At 37.6% G+C, this 23284-nt stretch overlaps 1 protein-coding gene across 6 annotated transcripts in view; it reads left to right on the plus strand.

Moving 5' to 3' along the window:
• The window catches only part of LOC123498727 (amphoterin-induced protein 2-like), a 437692-nt gene that overhangs the window by 353401 nt on the left and 61007 nt on the right, over nt 1-23284 (plus strand). For all 6 annotated transcript variants that reach the window (XM_045246129.1, XM_045246126.1, XM_045246131.1 and 3 more), the window contains one exon: nt 17630-17716. The gene's annotated coding sequence lies outside the window, so the exon portion shown is untranslated. The remainder of the gene's footprint in view (nt 1-17629; nt 17717-23284) is intronic.

Here is a 23284-nt window from a genome sequence, read left to right on the forward strand (position 1 = left end):
TCTCACTTGCATCTGTCACGTATATATATATAATATATATATATATATATATATATATATATATATATATATATATATATATATATATATATATATATATATATATATATATATATATATATATATATATATATATATATATATATATATATATATATATATATATATATATATATATATATATATATATATATATATATATAAGTAACGAGATTGGGTGATTCACTTACCGCGCATACAGGAAGGGAGTTGTACTTCAGTTTGCTTGGGAGTGGTTTATATCAATATGTTGACACGGGATAATGATATTTTAGATGTTCTATCAACAAATTAAAAATCTAGTTAATCATGTTAATGTTAGCTCAGCATTCAGTACTAACAATTGCCGGATTATCACATTCAATATTGTGAACTCCATCGCAGAATATTTAGGAAAAGCTACTGGACTACCATAGAGCGAACTTCTCTCGATTTCATTCACTTTTAAGCAATGGAGATTGGGGCGAAATTATGTTGGCATCAAATATTAATAAATCGTGAGAATTCTTCCTGCTAAACTAAATAATGCCATAAGATTATGCGTTCCACTTCGAAATAGGCAGTCTGCCATGTATGATGGTAAACCAAAGTGATGGAATGGCAAAATCAAAGAAACCCTTTCTCGAAAGAAGCGTGCAATCTACAACTATATGTCAACCAAGACCAAACCAGTTAAATTAGAACTCAACAAAATCCGTCGTGAAAGCAAAAAATTAAGCTAAGCAAAAAAAAAAAAAAAAACTTGAAGAATATATAGTAGAAACTGGTAAATTAAATCCCAAAGAATTATACAGATATTTTGATAACAAAGTCACTCGTGTATAGTATTGGTCCAATTGTATATTATATTAGTAGTCATACAAGCAATGAAAGCGAAATGGCATGAATATTAAACAGATTCTTCAGATCTTTATTCACTGAGAAAGACTGTCTGTCAGTTCATCCACCGGAAAGTAAGAGTCGGAATTCACTAGAGAGTGTTGTCATTACAGAAGGTGATGTTATGCGAGATGTTGACAAAATGAACATTTGTAAAGGCCAGATCTTGACAAAATTTCTCTTAGAATTTTGAAAAATTCAAACACTAGATCAGTAAATCACTCTGTTCTGTTTAACAAAACCTTAACAGATGGCAAATTCCCATCCAATTAGAAACGTGTGAATGTTACTGCATCTTTGAGAAAGGCGATAAAGTACAACCAGCCAACTATCGACCAGTTAGTCTGACAAATGTATATCAGTCTAATTGGTCTGACGTATGTAAACTAATGGAGACAATCATTTGTCTGTCAAATTTTTTTTAAAATGATGATATAGTAAATGACTTACAACATGGTTTCCGCAACAAACGTTCGTGCTTAACCAACTTACTTGACTTCTTTCATTATGTTTTTTATGTTAATCAAGATAGATATAGTAGATATATATAGTGTGCCTAGATTTCCAGAAAACGTTTGATAAAGTTCCACATAAACGTTTTACTTGGTAAAGTCTTGTCACACGATATCACTGGCAATGTTCACAATTAGTTAAAAACTGGCTCTCTGAGCGGGAACAGACTCTTAAATGAACGATTTTTCGTCTAGTTGGCTTTATGTAAAAAGTGGCGTACCACAGGGATCTGTGCTTGGTCCTGTTCTATTCTTATTATATATAAATGACATTGACGATGGCCTCACGTACCAGGTATCGGAATTTGCCGATGATACGAATATTGCTTGTAAAGCAATCATGGCTCGAGACAGAGAAACACTGCAGTCAGACTTAAATCCATTGACTAGCTGGGCCAGTAAACGACAAATGAAACTTAACATCGATGAATGTAAAGTATTGCACATCGGTAGTAACAACAGTCAACTCCAGTATCTGCGGAATGGCCGACAGCTTTCCGCAGTAAATAAAGATGATCTCGGATTCTTAATAAAGAGTTATTTGAAACCTGACCAGCATTGCACATAGGTGGTCAAGACAGCTAACAATCTGGAAGGCTTTATTGGACGTGTTTTCGAAAACAAACCCGAAAATGTATTATTAAAACCTATAATTCGTTTGTTATTCCCCATCTTGAATAGTTCTGCTCCCCCTATCACACAAAAGACATCGAAAAGCTGGAAAGATTCCAATGCAGAGTGGCAAAAATAATTCCTATGCTGAGAAACAGACATTATGAAGAAAACCCACGGAGCTTGTTCTCTTTAATGTCTCAAAACATAGAATGCAAGGTGATCTATTTTTTTTTTTTTAATATTCAAAAGGATTCTACAACATTAATGCCGACGATTACTTTATTCGCATTGTGAATATTTGGAACTTTCTTCCCTCTATTGTCATCGATTGCGAAAGAATTACAGCCATCAAGAATAGATTGCGCAATTATCTCGACAGTAATCCGCAGCTACGATGTTATCCGATGTCCTAAACGCTCGTTTGTATAGAAATAGATTTCTGGTGTCCGGGAGTTGTGTGACAGTGCCTGGCAGTGGTAATCGAATCTTGTACGACACGTAATTGTAGTGATAGTGACGCCTAACTTTTCTCTCGTTCCTCATCAAAATTTCCATACAACATTTCCATGCTATATGGGTTTTTGTTATATCCTGCCGACCTTTGGCTGAAGGGAGTGGAGGGATGGGGCGAAGCCTTTTTTCTCTAGCATTAGTTCAGATAGAGTAGTCCGCAAACAGCCAAACAGCCAGGCAAGGGCCGGTAGGCCTGTTGTTTTTTTCATTATCTTTATTATTTTTAGCGGTATTGCATTTCACTTTTTACAGCTTACACCCTCAATTTAAAGAAATGTTGTTGAGGCACAGATCGCTCTGTCACCCATTGCATTTTTTAACAGCAGTTTACATTATCTTATAATTTTCCACCCATTTCCTCCCTTCTGTAAAAGTTTTCAACACTCGTGCATTTTTAATGATTTTTTTTCTTTTATTCTTACCTAAGCTCCGAGAAAATACTTATACGAATGCTGTGAGTATTTTTCTGAGAATAATGTACTTCCGTGTAGCTTCCCTCATGTTGACTGCATTTATACCTTCTGGCCATTACTGCGCTGCTTTGCATAGAATTTGGTAAGTGATTCACTGCGATCATACTCATTAATTTCCCTTCCACGTAATGAGACGAGAACTGCTCTTTGTTCTACGGATATTGAAGAAATTTCATTGCGTGCCTAAGTCTTTGTCTCCTGATTCTTGCTTCTTTTTTCTGAATATTAGGGTTTTCATAATTTCTACAGATAAGCTAATACATTGTGCAGTTATATGACAATATGAATTATAACATTACTAATAGTAGTCGTAATTACAGTAATAGCAATAGTGTTGATACCAATAACAATGATGATGTAATAATAATAATAATGATAATAATAATAATAATAATAATAATAATAATAATAATAATAATAATAATAAGAGTAATGATAATAATAATAATAATGATAATGATAATGATAATAGTATTAATACTAATAATAACAATAATAATAACATTTCCCACGCAGATAACATTCAGAAAATAAGAATGTATTGAAACGGAGCAAATTAATATTGACTGCATAGCTCACGAAAAAAAATATATATACGATTTTCCGAGCGGTATTTAGAGATAATGACAAAAACAATACGAATCATGCAGTGAGACAGACTCGCCACTGTTGTCACTGCTGTCTTCTACTGTTCCTCAGCTCAGAGTGTGATAATGCAGAGAAAAACAGGTACCGATTCAGAGTTCGAATATCACATGCTTAAATCGAGTTTAAAATACATAGATTGAACGTTTCACTATGCATCTACTAACTGAACTGACTCCCGTTACCGTTTTAAAAGTGCCAAAGCAAAGAGATGAAGAAAAGGTCAGGGAAAGGTTGTCAGCAGCCAGTCTGTGAGGGAGGCGAATCCAGTGTTTGTCAAATGTAGAAGGGCATTGCAAAGTTGTCTTTATTTTATCTAGAAATGTTAACTCTTTTTAAGTTTGTTTATCTCTATTGGGGGATCGTGTGTGGGTGTTTCTCTGCGTCTGTTTGTCCGTCCGAGTGTGTTTTGGTAGTGAGGGGTTATTTATGCGTGTGCTTCTGTTTTGTCTATGTTAATTTTTCTTTCTGTTTCTGTCTGTGTATGTGTCATGTTGTGCTAGCGAGTTCATTTACAAGCTCCCCACCCTTCTCTCTCTCTCTCTCTCTCTCTCTCTCTCTCTCTCTCTCTCTCTCTCTCTCTCTCTCTCTCTCTCTCTCTCTCTCTCTCTCTCTATATATATATATATATATATATATATATATATATATAGAGAGAGAGAGAGAGAGAGAGAGAGAGAGAGAGAGAGAGAGAGAGAGAGAGAGAGAGAGAGAGAGAGAGAGAGAGAGAGAGAGACAGACAGACAGACAGACAGACAGACAGACAGACAGCGTGCATGCGTGCATGTGTGTGTGTGTGTGTGTGTGTGTGTGTGTGTGTGTGTGTGTGTGTGTGTGTGTGAGAGAGAGAGAGAGAGAGAGAGAGAGAGAGAAAAAAATATATATATATGTATTTTTATCATTCCCTCCCTCTTCCTGCGTCAAGCTCTTTCCTCTCCTCTTCTCTCCTTTCTGTATGTCTCTCTCATCATATTTCTTTTCAATTTTTTTCTCATTACCATTCATTCTCCCTCCCTTTCTCTGATATTTTTTTCATGTCCTTTCCTTTCTCCTGTCCTCCTTCCCATCTTTCCTCCTTTCCTTTCTCACATCATACTTCACTCTTCCTGCTTTCTGCGATCTTCCTTTCTCCTTCCTTCCTCTCATTCCTCATCTTCCCTACTTCCTTTATCCCATCATCCTTCATGCTCCTTTCTTTTCTCTCTTTCTCATCAACTATCATTCTTTCTGCTGCTCACTTCCTGTCTTATCCTAATCACTCTTTTCTTTCCTATATCTTCCTTCATTCCTCTTTCGTGATCTTATTATTGCTAATTTTGTTTTCTCTTTCTTCACTTGATCGCACTCCTAACCATAGTAAATGTCTGAGAATCTCCCCTGAACTACTTTCGCAGGCTTTAATGAGTCACTGGAAAATCGAAGCGTTTTTTTTTTTTTTTTTATTTATTTGTGTATTTGTGTGTGTGTGTGTGTGTTTATTGGTAGTGTAGCAAGAATTTCACACTGAGTTTGAAAAGACGATCAATAAGAACCTAAAAGTTGAAGAATCTACTGTTCTCTTTATCTTATATTAGTACTTTCTTTCGCTACTGAGGCACTATTATATATTCTCTTTTTTTTTTTTTTAATCATCAATTTTTTATTTGTTTGCTTCGCTTGAAATCCTCAATTATCTTCCTTGCTCATATTCTTAAAAGTTTTTGCATCTTACATTTTAACAGGTTTTAATGAAACCTATTCGGGTTTCCAAGGATGTTTCTGGATTTTAGTGGTTGTTTAACAAGTATTGTGTCTCACCTGTAGGACAACGATGTACATAATTTCTGGAGCTTTTGGATTTGGTGCAGATGAAGAAAAAACTTACTCAGCTTAGAGGATCCACCTTATTCGTATATTTCCGGTTTGATAAGGATTTCACATCATCTACATGAAAAAATAACCTTGAAAACCAGACATTTTATTTCGTAACATTTGCAAATAACCCTGATAAAGGGAACAAATGGTTTAAAAATAAGCCAAAATTTCTTCTTAATACCCATATATGAGAAAATACCTTTGAAACGCTTACAAATCACTTCTGTAGCCGTGGAGATACTGATAAGTGAACAAAGCAAGTAATATTGAGGTAGAATCCCTTGGTGCTCATAATGTACATTCTACTTCCATAGTGGTTGATAAATGGAACAGACTCAGTAGTTACATAGTTTGTTCTGAGGCAGTAAGCAGCTTTAAAAGAAGATTAGTCAAATCTATGGATGAGGATGATAGTTGGAATTAGGTAGCTTTGTTCACACAGGGATTGTCACGTGTAGACATGGCGGCCTCTTGCTGCTTCTCTCATTTTCTTATGTTCTTCTCTACATATTTCTTCTTACTTTTTGCCTCACTCTTGTCGCCTCAATATTCCTTTCTTTCTCCGGCATTGCACACTCCCTCCTCTGCTCCAGCAACAAGATCCCGCGCCCCTTCACCCAAACTTGTGCTCCCTCTTAACCCTCTTCCGCCACCGGAGACACATTGGAAGAGACGCGTTCCAACAGCGAAAAAGGTGACTAGGATTGTGTTGTGCATGTTCCTGGCTTCTGGTCGTGTGTGTTAACGCTGCGTGTGTCTGTGAATGGGTGTGCAAACATGCTGTCAGGCGAGAGGGACAGATAGCATGCAGGAGAGGGAGAGAAAGAGGGAGATGTTTAAACTCACTGAAAAACAAGTGAAGAAAAAGAAGACAAGCATTATGAAGACACTTTCTCTCAAAATTTAGCGTAAGTTGTATTTTCCATTGAATATTTACGTTTTATATCATCCATATGAATGAACTGTAATATGATTTTGTCTTAAAGTGAAATATTTTTATAAGTGTTAAATCTCTCTCTCTCTCTCTCTCTCTCTCTCTCTCTCTCTCTCTCTCTCTCTCTCTCTCTCTCTCTCTCTCTAAAACACTTTCTTCATTCTCACTTCATTTGCGTCCCTCTTTTACTCTTTTATTGCCCTTTTCACCCCTCTACTTCCATTCTGACCCTCATTCCAGCCACCTCCATCCATCCTTCTCTCCCTCGCTCACTACTCTTCTACATTTCATCCCGTTCATTTTCTCTTCCCCTGTTCGTCGCCCTAGTCTCTCCTCGTCTATAGGGGAAGAAAAATTCAACACCATTATTCCTAAGCATTCATTCTATTTTCCTGCCGCAACCGTTCCCCTTCAGAAGAGGTGGAGTGGTATGGGGATTGGGGGGTAGGGTGATGGGATATGTGGGTAAGATGGTGTGTTATGTACTCACAGAGGAAACACGAGGAGTGAAGGTGCTGGCGGAGGCTTGCTAAAGGATACGTGGATTTGGCGAGGGGAAAGAAAAAGATTAAGGAAAGGATGGGGTTTCGTCTTTGAAAGAGGGATATAAGAGAGAGAGAGAGAGAGAGAGAGAGAGAGAGAGAGAGAGAGAGAGAGAGAGAGAGAGAGAGAGAGAGAGAGAGAGAGAGACACACAGATACACACACACACACACACACACACACACACACACACACACACACACACACACACACACACACAAATACAGACAGACATTAACAGTAATACAGACAAACACACACGCACACACACACACACACACACACACACACACACACACACACACACACACACACACACACACACACAGCAACACAGCAACACAACAAGAGAAACAGGAGCAGAGATTAGTTACATGGAAATGCAGATGACGCGGACCTTATGAGGCGGGCTAGGTGGCATACCCCTTGTATTGTGTACCCAGACTGGGAACGACACGTAATTATAATAGGACGCCGTCTCTGCCTCAGCGGGTACCCTTTCAGCCTCCTCCAGCTGATGGTTGTGTCGTGGTACGATTGCGCTTATGGCTTATTTCGCTCTTCACTGGCATCCTGAGAGCACCGAACTGTGTGTCTGTCTCTTTTGCTGCTAAGTGTTGTGTTGTTGCGTCTAAACCAACGACTGAGGTGAAATACAAGTGTTTGTTATTGCTTCGTGCTCTTATTTCCTCGTTTTCAGTTTTTTTTTTTTTTTAATTAGGAAAGTCCTTGTTAATTTTATGTTTTATTTACCTGTTTCTTTTTATATGTGTTATTTTAGTGTATTGTTTTAGTAGTATAATTCGTTTCCTCATGCATATTTTATTTGCTGTTTTTTTGCGTTTATATGTCTATGTACATTACATTATTTTCTGTATTTACACGCTTTATTTTCTACGTCATGATTCCCAAGACTTACTCTGAAAGCTGGCATCTGTATTCGTATCTCAATATAAAACTGTACCCATCACCCTCGGGTCGTGTACCGTCTGATAGATGCATTGAATTATCTCTCAGAACATCAATACCAGAAGAGAAGACGTTTAGAAGATAACTGTTTATATTCATCAAATATATTCTGTTTATATTCATCCAATAGAATCTTGGGTATCGTATTCACGGATTTAGAAAGTCTTGATAATTAAGTTGATTTTATATACCGTCAAAGTGGAAGATCATGTGCAAGTCAGATCAGTACCAGAACCACGCGGCGTCTGGAGAACCCTTACCTCGAGTACCGTGAGATGACGTGAGAATACTTAATATAAGAGTGGCAGGTGCTTGATGGGTGTTGTTTGATATTTTTCAATACCCTTATGTAACTGTCGCATTTCTTATGTCATTGTCTCATCTTGTAATCTCTCTCTCTCTCTCTCTCTCTCTCTCTCTCTCTCTCTCTCTCTCTCTCTCTCTCTCTCTCTCTCTCTCTCTCTCTCTCTCTCGTGTTCGCAAGACTGTTTCATGTGAGTCTCTTTTCTCTTCCTCTTCCTTCCTTCCTTCCAAAATGCGTAAATCCGCTCCACAATGCAGCGTGTTGAAGAAAGGGACGAAAAGGAGAAGAGGAGGGAGAGAAGGAGGAAAAGAAAAAGGAGAAGGAAAGAAGGAAAGGAGGAGGAGGAGGAAATGAGGAAAAGAGAAGAAGGAGGAGAAGGAGGAAGAGGAAGAGGAGGAGGAGGAGGAGGAGGAGGAGGAGGAGGAGGAGGAGGAGGAGGAGGAGGAGAAGAAGAAGAAGGAGAATAGGTGCATGTGAAAGGATAAATGTCTGTAATCTCAAATCTCACGATTCTGCGACAGACAGACCGACAGAGAGAGAGAGAGAGAGAGAGAGAGAGAGAGAGAGAGAGAGAGAGAGAGAGTGCGTGTGTGTGTGTGTGTGTGTGTGTGTGTGTGTGTGTGTGTGTCTGTCTGCGCGCGTGTAAAACATAGTAAAACAGACCACAACAGATCTTGCAGTCCTCAGAAGGTGACCTGACGAGAAGTGGAAGTAAAGGACAGCAAAGCAGAAGACTCCCTCCTCATCCTGCACTCCCTACAGCATAAGCCGTGGGGGAAAAAGGGTCGGAAGTATCTTACGGGGTTAGAGAAGGAAAATAATCTGAAGGAATTTTTAAGGAAAGAATGAAAATAAATGAAACGCGATGCCTCCGGTTCCTTAAGATATCTCCGTTAATAATAAGCAAACGCTGTTAGCCGAGGACTGGAGGCAAACTATTTGTCAGTGTGGTGTTTAAAAGTCTGAGTTGCTGCAGTCTCTCATGTCTTGAGGAATCCCAATCCATAGATTAACTACAGGGTTGAAAAAAAAATTCAATTCGTGAAAATTGAAAGATTTGCCGATAATTTTGCAATTTGAAAAGTCTGGCGTTAAATGTCTACTGCAATTCATGTTATCAATGCTTTTGATGATTTTAATCACTTGTATTTATTGAGTCACCTATTAGTCTTCCATGGGTTAATGGGAATATATTTATTTCTGCAAGATGCTCTTCGTAAGAATTTTTCTGAAGCTTGATATAAGCTGAACTTTCTCTAATTTGTTAATGTCTTGAGCGTAATATTCCCAAGGCGGACGAACCAAAGAGTTAGACGAAGTGGGAATTGTATCCTTAGGTTCATATTCAAAAGATTTTCCGATTAAGCCAATTATTCTATTCCCTTTCTTTACGACATCTGAACATTGTTGGCTAGGTTTTGAGTTTCTTAGTATTGTTACTCCTAAGTTGATTTTTCTGTCTACACTTTAGATTTGGGTACCATTTAAAGTGTAATTTAGTTCCTGGTTTCCATACAATATGTTTAGTATTTCACACTTATCTGTGTTAAAATTTATTTCCCACATTTGCCACCACCCTAACAACTTCTCTAGATTGTTTTGCATTTATTTTACTTGTTCATTATAGACTACAGAATTCGCTATTTTGGAGTCGTCAGCAAACTTCGATGTTTGACCAGTAAAATGTATATCGTATTTTATACACAAGGAAGAGAATATGTCCTAAGACTGATCTCTCTGACACCCAGTTAGTCACGTTAGTCCACTTCAACGATTTTCCATTTATAACCACTTTCTTTGCGGTTGTCCAGCCAGTTGTCTACACGTCACGTTTGTTGTGGAAGTATTATTAAGTAAGTTGTTCCTCTTAAAATTTGAGGAGTTTACCTCATATAAGTGCTTCCAAAACTCTTCATACGATTGAGGTAAGCTAATTTGCCGGTAATTGCGGGATAAAGATTTACTGCCTTTTTTTAAAGTCAGTTACGTTAGCTTTCATTCAGCAGATATTGTACCGGACTACAGAGATTTATTGAATACTAAGGTTTGTTTAATTCACGTTTAGCTTCTTTTAATACTTGTAGTAACTTGGTTGATTTATGTATATCAATACATTTTGACACGCCACTTTGCTTACTTTAAGTTTATCATATACATTTTGACACATCACTTTGTGTTATACTGACGGTATTTAGGAAATCTTTGTTATTAATTTGGACTGCTGGCTTTGTAGAGTCTTCTGCTGTAAACACCGAAGCAAAGAACATTTTTAAAATGCTACTGATTTTGAGAGAGAGAGAGAGAGAGAGAGAGAGAGAGAGAGAGAGAGAGAGAGAGAGAGAGAGAGAGAGAGAGAGAGAGAGAGAGAGAGAGAAAGTAATAATAATAATAAGAAGAATAATAATAATAATAATAATAATAATAATAATAATAATAATAATAATAATAATAATAATAATAATAATAATACGGTTTATTAGTAATTGCAGTACATACATACTGAAAATATGCATATGGGGATTGAGGGAGACTTAAGATTAGAACCTTCACTTAGTTTTTTATGGGTCGCACCATGGAGGGGATCGTACTGTGTTGGTAACGGTCCGTACTCGGGGCTCTAAGTGGCATGACCACGTTTGTGTGACGTGTGGCATGGGTTGGCTGGGGTGCGTTGGGGGAGATGTTGTAACCATGGGTGGCGCAGCAGCCTCTACCCAGCCTGACCAGGGCCGCTCGGTGTCTGGTATGTGTATGAATTGGTATTATCATTCTAGAACAGAGAGGCAATGTAGTCGGGGGGGGTGGAACCTATGTTTAACAGCTCATTCTAACGGGATTATCCCCACCAGCAATACATCAAAGAAATACATCAAATTTTCTTTGGTACTGACTCTGATTCTTGTTTCTTGTTATATTATGTCAAACAGTTTACATTCCTTAGAGAAGCGTAAATTAAGATTGGATATGATACAGATCCTTGTTGTATAAGGTATATAAAGAAGATGACAAAGTTGTTCAGGTTGGGACAAGAAACAATAAGTTGAAGTTGGACTTAGACAGAAATAGGGAAGAATTTGATTTGAAATAGAATGACATACGAGTATAAATAGAATAGACTCGGCAGTGGTAGTGAATCATCAGTGAGCATTGAAATATGAATAATTCAGTTATAGTAGGAAACTATACTTGAAAATAGGTAGGTACGTTTCAAACACGAAGCGTTACTTGTATACCTGACGGATTCTTTTAGCCTACCTTATGCTTTTATGTTCTAAAGAGATCAAAAAGTATTTCGTGTAATAAATAAATTTCGCATCAGGTTTTATTTCATTCGTCATAGAGATACGAAAATTACATGTACACTTAAAGTTTAAATGTGAACGTCAGATATTTGTGTGGAAGTGTTTAACATTTCCTGCAAGTCGGTGATGGTAAGGCATAGCTTCTTCTTACCTTAGATCGCAGTTTATTGTTCCACTTCAAGATTCAAATATTTTCTTATTTGTTGGAACACAAGATTCTGGAACAGTTTGGTGTTTTATTGGTCTGCTTTCGTGCTTTCTTGCTGTGATTCCCTATTCCTAGTGTAACAAATATTCTTTATTCTATTTTATTTTTTCATTTTATTTTTTATTTATTTTTTTCATTTATTTATTTATTATTTTTTTCTTGTGTGTGTGTCCCCCAACGCCTCTCTCTCTCTCTCTCTCTCTCTCTCTCTCTCTCTCTCTCTCTCTCTCTCTCTCTCTTGTTTCTTTCGTGAATTTGTAACTCTAACACCAGGTTTCTGATTCACTTTGAAATGTACGTGTCTACTCTTTCATCTTTTTTTTTTTCATCTCACCTCCTGTCTTCTTTACTTTATTATGACATCAGAAATATATTTTTAAATGATGAAAACACGAAAAAGAACACGAGATTTTAATTTCGACACAGACATTATTGTACTCGTTAACAGTGCAGTCTCCCACAACCACTCCTATGCTACCCTTGATTCCATTGTCTGCATCTGCATCAGCTGTATTGACAACCCCGCGAAAGTGGCCACTCTTAGAAATCAGTGTGTAGTTTTAGAGACATTTTGCCAGCTCGAGTGAATTTCTGATGGTGGGAATTTTTATATATATTCTCAAGTGCTGGTATAGTCACAATTAACTAAATTAATTAAATGATAGAGTATATTCCTGATTGAGAATAAATGAGTTTTTGAAGGAGCTTTCTATACTTAACTTGCCTCTATAAACCGTAGTTATTACTTGCTTTTTCAGGCACGGGAGTAGGAATAACTAGTAAGCGGCGTATAGAGTTTAACCCTTATCTGAAGTGAGAACAAAGGAAATGTATACAAAATTTTTAAAAATACTGAAATGACGTAGGTGTTTTGATTTGTTGGTTACATAGGATACGTTAGATTAGGTAAAGTCAGTTCATTAATCTAATAGGTGATTCTTTCATTGCGGACATACCAACTTTAAAAACTGTTACAACTTCCCTAAAAATAAACTGTTAGTGTCTGGAAATGAGTAAGGAACGGTTATATTCATAATTCCAGGAAGATATTTCCAGTTTCGTGTGCAAACAGACATACAGACAGAAGATTTACACATTTTGAGATTTAGTTGGGTAAAACATCGAAACTTGTTTATATAAAACGTGTTGCACTGACGAAAAAGAAATGCTGGAAGTGAGACACTACATTTTGCAGCCAATTTTTTTCTACGTCTAAAATTTTAAGTTTCTTGCTACGAGAAGTGGTTTGAGAAAAATTCATGGACGCCCGCTCGAGCGCGCGCTCACACACACACACACACACACACACACACACACACACACACACACACACACACACACACACACACACACACACACACAGTAACAGAGAGAGAGAGAGAGAGAGATGGGGCGGGACAGAAACTGCCAAATAGCATACCAAGATATACCTTTAAAATTCAGGCATGTATTAGTGTGTTGAAAATGTACTAATGAAAGAATACTCCTGAGCCTCCTATAAATTTCTCTTTACAGCGTCATTAGGGATGTTTGGACGAGTAGGTCCGGGAAGGTTTAGGGAAAAGCAGGAAAATGGCTGCAGAGGTAAGGGGGTGGGACACCAGGGATGGGAGTGAGAGGAAAGGAGAGAAAGAGGAGTGTTTGTGTGTTTATCTGGTGAAGGTAGAAGAAAGGAGAAAATTGCGGAACAAGAGAAAGAATGAAAATGGAAGATTAGTTGGAAAAAGGAATAAGCAGATAGTGTGTGGGAGGGATTCTTAGAAACAAAAAGAAAAGAAAAATAACAGAGATAGTAGCAGGTGTGAAAATTTCGTGGAAGAGAGAGAAAAGCAAAAGGAAGAATATTGCGGTTTCCTGTATAGAGAGAGTAAAGAGCAAAAAGGATCGGAGAGAGAGAGAGAGAGTGTGTGTGTGTAAGAGAGGAGGGAGATGTGGGAGAGTACGTAAGGAGTGGTGGAGGTTTTGGAAGAGGAAAGAGAGGCGAGTGGGTCTGAGCATTATATTTCCATTACGCTCAGGAAACAGCCAGAAACGCTCCTTGACAATATTAGTTTTAGGAAGTGATAATTCGGAGATGTTTAACCTGCGTGCAGCTAGCCAAGTGTGCAAGAACAGGAGAAGGAAGAAGAGGAGGAGGACAGGTAAGAGGATGAAGATGTACGAAATTAGGAAGGAAAACAACGGTGAAGAAAGTAAGTGAAAGATTCCAGCAGAAAAACTGGTTACAAAAAAAATAAATAAAATGGAAGAGAAAGTGAGGAAGTTTGAACTGAGGGGAAAAAAAGAAAATGAAAACTCTCTACTATTAATGGACGGAGCTAGTGGATGCGGGTGTGGAAGTAGAGAGAGAGAGAGAGAGAGAGAGAGAGAGAGAGAGAGAGAGAGAGAGAGAGAGAGAGAGAGAGAGAGAGAGAGAGAGAGAGAGTTTACCGAATGTGACACTGGGCAGATACAAGTTTGAGATACATATATATATATATATATATATATATATATATATATATATATATATATATATATATATATATATATATATATATATATATATATATATATATATATATATATATATATATATATATATATATATATATATGTATGTATGTGTGTGTGTGTGTGTGTGTTGTTGAAGTCTATAGCAACTTGAGCATTATTCTTTTTTTTAAAGAAGCTTTTATACTTTTCACACGAGGGTGCGTTTGTCTGGGTGTAGATGCTGGAAGAGTGAGCCAAAAGCGAAAAAGCAATAAGGAAAATCGTCTGCAGCAACGTCACTCCTACCAGCGCAGACACAACGCCGCTGTGGCATGAAGTGTCCCACCATGACGAGATGGGAAGTAAAGACCTGCCCTGCCAGACGCACGAATCATTCGCTCCACGGAGCGACGTGGACGCTTTAGTTGCGCCCAACACCAACACCAAAAACACAAACACCAACACCAACACCACCATCACCATTACCAACACCAACACCAACATCAACAACAATAATGATGATGATGATGATAATAATAATAATAATAATAATAATAATAATAATAATAATAATAATAATAATAATAATAATAATAATAATAATAATAATAATAATAATAATAATGATAATAATAGCTGTAGTAGTAGTAGTAGTAGTAGTAGTAACGATAGATAATAAAGAACAGCAGCAACACCAAGGTGAGCAATACTGATGATAACATTTAAAAGAATCAATAATACTAAACCTTTTATCATTATCATTCATGCTAATATCAATTCTACTTAACTAACTCTTAATAACAGTTCCATCATTAACGTTGCCTTTAATAATAATAATAATAATAATAATAATAATAATAATAATAATAATAATAATAATAATAATAATAATAATAAATACTTTATTTAGTCAATTTGTAATGATACATACACATTGAAACTCTTTGTGGATCCAGATCATTCAAAGTTACAGTTACAACACACATACAGTACAACACACAATAAAATATCTGTGACAAGGTAAGGTCCAAGACTAAAACTATATACACTACACTATTTTAAAAACACCATGCTGTAAATTTATCCTGCATCAGAATCGAAATCACAATGGAAGCAATAACTTTACCTTTTTGCATGGACATAATTATACAATTTAATGCTAACTGGTACAAATGAATTTTTATATCTAGATGTTTTCTGTGAAGACAAACCCAATCTTTTTCCAGATCTTAAGAACACGTAGTTATCATTGAGAGGATGGGTATTGTCGTTCATTATTTTCCTAGTTGTACACAATACATTTCTAGAATATAGGTCATCTAGTCTTGTTACCTTTACACCCAATTTATCAGCAATTCTCACAACCTTTTTGAGTTTCTTGTTTTTTACAGTTAAGCACCCATACAGCGTTGTTAAACCAAAACACAGAGTTGACTCAATAACAGACTTATAGAACATAGCAAGAATAGTATTTTCAACTTTTAGATTTCTTAAAATTCTCAGAAAATGAATTCTCTGCATACATTTGCCATACACCTTCTTTGTGTTTACATCACCAGTTATTTTATCATCAATTTGCACCCCTAAATATTTATAATCATGTACAATTTCTACCTGTTCCTCTTTAATTACAAGATTTTGAGTACACCTCTCCCTCTTACGAAAATCGATTAACATTTCCTTTGTCTTTTTTACATTTAAATTCAAATAATTATCATCACACCATTTAACAAAATTATTTACTTGAGAACTAGGTAAATATGGAATGTTTTGCTGCTGCTTTATTCTTACTAATGTAAGCAAATATAATTCCTAATTTAGTAAAAAAAAAAAAAAAATGACGCTATAAAGCAGCCAGCTGCTGTTTGTCACCAGCACTGGTTATTTGACAAGTGGTAACAAATGCACCGTAGTCATACACCTCACCGAGCACAGCGGTCAGAGTAGAGACCAGCAAGGATATGAACGTCTGTCACGGTCGCCGACCACTTTATAAATTACTTCTTTTACTACTAAGAGATCCCCATACTTATATTTTAGTAAATTTCGACTGCCAGAGACGTACACTTCCTCAAAATAAGTATACTGAATGATATACTAAACTATGTTAAGTTTTTGGGAAAATCAAGATTGTGGGAGCGTTTTCCCCATTGGAATTGTACTGGATGAGGAGATCCTCTCCCTGCAGGCTCGGCGTGCGTTCTGCCGGCGTGCGGTACGATATCTTAGGAACTTTCCCATTTCGTCATGGTGGGACACTTCTTCATTCCACACCGCCACTACGTCAGCGAGTATGGCATCGTGCTAAAGAGAAAGCATATGGCCTAAAACACCGAAATCCTAGAAAAGGTTAACGACAAGAGACTCAAGATGACGGAAGCTACGCTTATATTTTTAGAGAAACCTACTATCAACATCCAACAGCAACCAGAAGTTTCTCTGCCCTCCAAGCGGCCACATTCAAGCCGCGGCCAAGCTGCAAGCTGATTGGCCGTCACAGCCCCACACACCTACCGCGTCCGCCACGAGCAGTCATAAGAGGAGTAAAAAACAACTCCCTCTGTTTTTTCATGTTTTTTTTTTCCTTTTGATGGGATCGATGTAAATATGTAAAAAAATGGTTGCTTTAGATGTTTTTTTTTTTTTTTACTGAGTTGATAACCTCTGTATCATTTTGCATTTGGTTTAAGTCTTCTACTTTGCTTTACTAAGAACGCATTTCCTGCCTTTACTCATTGTTTGATTTATTTCCTTGCTTGCGCTTTTTTTCTTTTGTGTTTTTATTATTTTCTTTCTTCTCTTTTTTTTCAGTCTTACATTTCAAATTATCCATGTGTATTTGCTTCTGCTTTTTTTTATTATAATTCTTTACATATGTGTCCTTGTTTTCTCTTTCCCTCTTTTCGTAGTTTTGCATTTATTCTCCTCATATCTTCCTTATCTTCATTGTTGTTTCCTTTTCTCAGTGATCATTCCTGCTTTGCCCTCATTTTGAAATTAAAACTTCAGAGTAAGAAGATAACGGTAATATCTTTCTCTCTTCTCTTCCTCTCCTTTTCAGCTTTTGTTTTCCTTTTCTTCAAATCCATTTTTCTCACATTTCTTACGCTTGTTATTTATTATTTTTTCCCTGGCTTGTTGCTGCTATTAGAATATTTACGCGATAAAATAAAATAACGATGTTCTAATAAATATATTTATCTTTTCCAGACAAGAAAAGTCGGAAAATATCAGTATTTCTTCCTTCAAATTTCTTTTTATACATTTCTTGCTCAGTATCTTTTTTCTCGTGTTGCTTTTATTTCAATCTTCACAACAACAATATAGAATAACACTGTTCTAATGACCATCTTTCTCCCTTGCAGACAAAACGACGACCTGACAACAATACGCCACACAGTCCACTTTATGCCTCCGTCACCGTTCCGGGAGTGCCTCTGTGATACGAACAGGTAGGAACCAAACTTGCTTTTCCTGTTCCTGCGTCTCTTTTGTGTGTCTTTCTAGTCTTCTTGTGTCCGTTTGTATCACTTGGAGTGTGTGTGTGTGTGTGTGTGTGTGTGTGTGTGTGTGTGTGTGTGTGTGTGTGTTTGTAGAGAGGGGTCGGAGGGGGGGCAGAACATCAAAGAGACAGTTTGGGATTCGCACGTTTATTTAATTTCATGCGTGAAGTTAAATATGTATTTTGTCTCTGGTGAAAATGACGCTAGGTGTGTCTTGAGGTGAGAATACAAAAGAAATGCTGAAATTCCTTCGTTTCCTCGACACCAGAATGTTTTTGTACTATGTTGAATCTCTCTCTCTCTCTCTCTCTCTCTCTCTCTCTCTCTCTCTCTCTCTCTCTCACCTGGAACGGAAACGTAGATTTCAGATAACAAAGATCAATCCTTATACATGTATCTATTCTTCTTTTCTACTTTTTCCTTCCCGTCCTCCTCCTCTTTCCCGTCCTCCTCCTCCTCCTCCTCCTCCTCCTCCTCCTCCTCCTCCTCCTCCTCCTCCTCTCCTTTTCGTCCAAAATACGTAGATTTACGTATTTTGGAAGGAAGGAAAGAAGGAAGAGTAAGAGAAGAGAGAATCACATGAAACAGTCTTGTCGAACACGAGAGAGAGAGAGAGAGAGAGAGAGAGAGAGAGAGAGAGAGAGAGAGAGAGAGAGAGAGAGAGAGAGAAAGTTGGGGACAGAGAGAAGGATTACACAGAAAGATCGATGAAACGAATAAGGTAATACGAAAGGGAAACAAGAAAATATATTTCGGTTTGAAACATTCACTGAAGGGAAGAAGGAAGGAGGAAGTGAGTGAGAGAGAGAGAGAGAGAGAGAGAGAGAGAGAGAGAGAGAGAGAGAGAGAGAGAGAGAGAGAGAGAGACTTTATACATGGAAAAATTAACAAAATACCAATTCATACAAAATTGATTAAAGTAATATATATATATATATATATATATATATATATATATATATATATATATATATATATATATATATATATATATATATATATATATATATATATATATATATATATATATATATATATATATATATATATATATATATATATATATATATATATATATATATATATATATATATATATATATATATATATATATATATATATATATATATATATATATATATATATATATATATATATATATATATATATATATATATATATATATATATATATATATATATATATAGATAGATAGATAGATAGATAGATAGATAGATAGATAGATAGATAGATGTTTACAGACATTGTATTTTTTTAAAATTTTGTATTAATTACTATTTTTCATTTTTTCATATCTCTCTCTCTCTCTCTCTCTCTCTCTCTCTCTCTCTCTCTCTCTCTCTCTCTCTCTCTCTCTCTCTCTCTCTCTCTCTCTCTCTCTCTCTCTCTCTCATATTTCACTTCATAAAAACTAAATTTTATAAACCTTACACTATGTAATTAATATAAAAAATCTTAGAAACACACAAAACCTCTAAACATTAGAAACATGCTTAAGACTAAAAGCCATAAGAATTATCTACTAGAAAACAAATGCATAATAGTGTACTAAAATTATTTTCTGAACTTACAGTATATTTAGCGATATTGAACACCGTAGACAAATACTTATGTCTTATAAACATCCAAGATTTTATATAATATAACGTATCTTTCATTGTCTTAATATACATCAGAGAACAAGTCAGGATATTAGAAAAAACCTTGAGGGTGTCACACACACACACACACACACACACACACACACACACACACACACACACACACACACACACACACACACACACACACACACACACACACACACACACACACACACACACACACACTGAAAATACAAACCAATGACTAAAATAGAGAATAGTGGAATATGAAACAAATACCTCGGAAAAGGAAAGAAAGAAAACATGTAAAAAATATACAAAAATACATATACATGTGAATGTGTGGAAAGTTAAGCTAAAAGCGGACTGACATCTTCCTCCCACTCCACACACACACACACACACACACACACACACACACACACACACACACACACACACACACACACACACACACACACACACACAAACAGATTTCACCATTTGTTTTTGCCACTATCTATCTCTTACTCTCACAATATATCATAGTATTACAAGACAGCTACCCACTTCCATAACCAGTGTCCTGTTCTCTTATAAATGTAGCACACTATCATGTAACCTGGCATGTGTTGAGGAGTGGAGATGAGGAAGGTAGTAAAGTGACGAGGGGGGAGACTACGGTAAGGGAGATAATGACGGCATGAGAAGTGAATGAAGGAAGATAAAAAAGTAATGTTATTCTGTTGAGAAGGAGAATGTGTGTGTGTGTGTGTGTGTGTGTGTGTGTGTGTGTGTGTGTGTGTGTGTGTGTGTGTGTGTGCTTTGGGATCCGAGTGGTTTCCAAGCGCACGGGTTCGAATCCTGTCCACGGTCCGAGTGTAGGTTGGGCTTCCTCACTCGGGGCAACGGTTTCCTAGCGGTTGGGCTTTGAGATAGGGGGTACCCAAAAAGTATCCTCTTTAGCCCATAAAATCCCGTGAAAAGCTCACATGGTATAAATAAGAGAGAGAGAGAGAGAGAGAGAGAGAGAGAGAGAGAGAGAGAGCACGTAAAAAAAGAAAGTGAACGTATCAAGTGAGAGTTTGCAAAATGAGGAAAGAGAAATAGTATTAGATAGTATTAAAGGAATTGGACTTGGCGATGGAGAAGGAAAAAAGGAGAAATAGAAATAGAATAAAAAATAAGGAATGACTTGATGGAGAGAGGAAAAGATGAGGAGGTCTGAAACATTACACCAATTAATCGTGTTCGAAAGGGAAAAGTAATGAGATAGGAAGTACTTTGATAATTTGATATTCGTTTATTGTGACAGCCTTTCTATAGTGTTCATTATCGAGAGAGAGAGAGAGAGAGAGAGAGAGAGAGAGAGAGAGAGAGAGAGAGAGAGATTGGGGGAAGCTGGGAAAGCAGAGGAATATCTAGAAAATGAAAAGGAAAGAGTTTGTCACCAGACTTTTCATCATGTACAAGAAAATTTGCCTTTTTTGTGTTTCTTGTAATTTATTAGCTAATTTTTCCTCTCGACCATGTAAGCAGCTTTGCTTCATATCCTCTCTCTCTCTCTCTCTCTCTCTCTCTCTCTCTCTCTCTCTCTCTCTCTCTCTCTCTCTCTCTCTCTCTCTCTCTCTCCTATAAGAGAGACAGATAGGTAGATAGATAGATAGATAGATAGATAGATAGAGAGAGAGAGAGAGAGAGAGAGAGAGAGAGAGAGAGAGAGAGAGAGAGAGAGAGAGAGAGAGAGAGAGAGGTGATGGGAATGGGGTGAGGTAGTCAATAGAGTGCAGCATGGTGAATAATAGATCATGAATAATCCATACCAAATTTTCTGTATTGCATTCTTTCTATTCTCAATTTTATTCACATCAACATAATTTAGAGGAGAAATAGATAGATAGATAAGCTTCGGTAGATAGTGAAGGTACTTGTATAATGTCGACTTCTCTCTGTACCCAGTAGTAGATTTGCTGAATTTCGGTTACCCTATGATCTTTTGTATTAGCTTTTCGTCCTCATCATCCTCTTTCTAATTTTCGTCATTGTTATCCCCTCATCATCATCATCATCATCATCATCGTACCACCACCATCGTACTACCACCATCGTCATCATCATCATCACCATCATCTTCATCATTATTACTGTCACCACCAGCCATTCATTTCTTTGTACTCTCTCGTCCTGAGGCATCAATACTCCCCATCAGCTCTAAATTTCTTTATACTTTTTTTTTTTCCTTCCGTCTTTGCCCGCCCTCCTGCCGCCATTTTCTAGCAGCTCCGTAAAAACGTGTTCATCCCCCGAAAAATAGGATCTTGTCCCTCTCCTCCCTCTACCATCGACCATAGTAATCCTCTATAAGCCTCCCTTATAACACCATCGTCGCCTTTGCATCTAACGTAACTCAGATCCTCCCATCCCGTTTCCTTCAAATTCTGTCTATACTTCTCCGTATCTGATGACGTGCATACACACTCATACATAAACGTAATTAATTTTTAAAGGTTATATAATCACTAAATCCAGAGTGTTGAAATGGATAGCAGCAGATAACAAGGTCACAGGGAGCGGTTGAGGGCGTGGCAGCGCGGCCTCGTCCCTCCACGTATTAGTTGTCAGGGTAATTGAGTCCGGCGCCCGCTGAGATATACCCTTCAGCCTGCTGCAGTCGAGGCAGGACAAGAAGGGGATTGCATCAGGGACGGCTTAATTTCTCCCTGAAGGGACTAAAAAAAGGAAAAGACTCAAGATGCACAAGAGCAGGAGAAATAGTCAGATCAGTCCTTGATGCTCGAGTCAAGTAAAGGGCTACTGGTTTTCGAGCAGGGATTGAAAGTGAGAGGAGAGGACAGGCACTCACTGGAAAGCTTGGCGCACGGGAAACGATGCAAGATAAACTAGAATTTAAATAAGAGCGAAGCTATATTCGTCAGCTAGATAGAAGAGGGCTGTCAAGGACTCTTCCATCAAAGCGCGAGGCCCGCGGGTGTAAACTATGAGGAGCTCAGGTGCAAGATGAAGCCTCACCCTTACCCTGTCATATAGAGCAGACGAAGAGCCAGACGAATATTGAGTGCAGAGTCTCGAGAACCTTAAAGTGAGTGTTCCTCTCACGCCTCGCCTGGAGCTGGCGTCCCCTCTGGAGGCGACGTAGGAGACGCCGAAAGGAGCAGGTCGTTCTTCACGCTCGCATGGTCGCTCGGAGTCACATAAAACCCTACAAGTATTTCATACGTCTCAAGTTTAGTCCTATGCTACCGAATTCAACCTGCTTTTGCTCAGAAGAAGAGTGACACAAAAGAGGAGAGAAGTAAGTATTGTAGAAAGTTGGTTAATCTGGCACCGTTCGGACTTAACGAGGCGCCGTCTTTGGAGATACCGCCTCACCCAGGTGTCTGGTCACAGTGCGAGTGCCACTTCCAGCAGCTGATCACCGAGTTGCCAGGAAGCCCACCTGTGTCCAGGCTGGGTGACAGCATCGGCAAGGAACATCTTTGTCTTCCCTGACCATAACATCCAACCAGTGCCATTACAACACTGCCTCTTTGCGGGACATTGAGAGCATTTCCGCCTTAACTCCATTGAGACACAAAGCCACCTTGAAAATTAGCGTATTGCAGCTTAGGAAGGATTATCAGTTTTCAGAAGAAAGCTTGATTGGTATTTGCTTTTGTCTACTTCTTTCCTATTTTCCATATTTCTCCCTCCTTCCATCTCAGTCCCAGATATCGGGTGGCCTCCATCCTGACACCTTAATATCCCGCGCCTCGCACAGTAATAACAGGCGGGTGGCTTGCCCCTCCCACACCAACTATTCCCTTTGTGTTGCTGCACTGTCTGGGGGCAGTGTGAATGCTGTGTGGGAGGTGAGTGTTGCTGCGGCTGAAAGAGGTGTGAGTGAAAGTGTGAG

The sequence above is a fragment of the Portunus trituberculatus genome, chromosome 48 (assembly GCF_017591435.1).
Source record: "Portunus trituberculatus isolate SZX2019 chromosome 48, ASM1759143v1, whole genome shotgun sequence".
NCBI lineage: Eukaryota > Metazoa > Arthropoda > Malacostraca > Decapoda > Portunidae > Portunus > Portunus trituberculatus.